This window comes from Schistocerca serialis, chromosome 5, assembly GCF_023864345.2.
Source record: "Schistocerca serialis cubense isolate TAMUIC-IGC-003099 chromosome 5, iqSchSeri2.2, whole genome shotgun sequence".
Taxonomy (NCBI): domain Eukaryota; kingdom Metazoa; phylum Arthropoda; class Insecta; order Orthoptera; family Acrididae; genus Schistocerca; species Schistocerca serialis.
In genome coordinates this window covers 167,170,081-167,171,390 of record NC_064642.1, presented here as the reverse complement: position 1 = coordinate 167,171,390, position 1,310 = coordinate 167,170,081, and positions in this window count along the sequence as shown.

Below are 1,310 nucleotides of genomic sequence, written 5' to 3'. Positions count from 1 at the left end.
AAATATTGCAATCTATTATACACTGGTAACTGTACAAGATTAAGATAGTGCATCAACTGAAACCTCACAATCTGCAGCAACATTCTGCATTTGCTCTTCAGTTTGTGCCATGCATTGAAGTTGATGCCATGTGGCCAGGTAATATTCTATGGGGTGGCGAGGCACTTTTTGCACTACATGGTGCAGTGCATAGATGAAACTGCCAAATTTGGACACTGCAAAACTGCATGTTGTGCACGAAGAGCAATTGCATTAGCTATATGTGACTGTGTAGTGTGGATTCACAAGCACCTCTATTCTCAGTCCGTTATTCTTTGAAAAGAATACACCCAGAGGGTCTGTCAGTTGTACTTGACATCTGCATATTATCGAGATGTCGACGTACAGCATGTGATACCTGCTTTGGAAGAATGCAACTGAGTGGAAAACACAGTTTTCATGCAAAATGGGGCAACATCTCATGTAGGTCATCCAGTGAAAGATCTGCCTAATGCAACCTTCCATTAATGTATTAGCTCCAGAGATTTACCAGATGCATGGCCCGCAGCGTCACCTGAGCTGAATTCACATGACTTTTAGCTCTGGGAATATAGAAAAGTACACGTTTACCAGGGACATCTTCGGCCTATACGTGATTTGAAGGCCGGTAACAAGAACATACTGCTCCAGTTCCACCAGAAGTACTGAAGTAACTGTTGATCACATCATTTTATGAATGCAGCATCTTGTCGACGTCTCCTGTGCTCATGCTGAACAAATTATGTAAGCAGTGAAAAATTATAAAATCAACATTGTGTCTTTCTGACTTGTTTGACATTCTCTGTCCACATTCCCTTCCTAATCCATTATGTATGGAAACATTTCTATATACACTCCTGGAAATGGAAAAAAGAACACATTGACACCGGTGTGTCAGACCCACCATACTTGCTCCGGACACTGCGAGAGGGCTGTACAAGCAATGATCACACGCACGGCACAGCGGACACACCAGGAACCGCGGTGTTGGCCGTCGAATGGCGCTAGCTGCGCAGCATTTGTGCACCGCCGCCGTCAGTGTCAGCCAGTTTGCCGTGGCATACGGAGCTCCATCGCAGTCTTTAACACTGGTAGCATGCCGCGACAGCGTGGACGTGAACCGTATGTGCAGTTGACGGACTTTGAGCGAGGGCGTATAGTGGGCATGCGGAAGGCCGGGTGGACGTACCGCCGAATTGCTCAACACGTGGGGCGTGAGGTCTCCACAGTACATCGATGTTGTCACCAGTGGTCGGCGGAAGGTGCACGTGCCCGTCGACCTGGGACCGGAC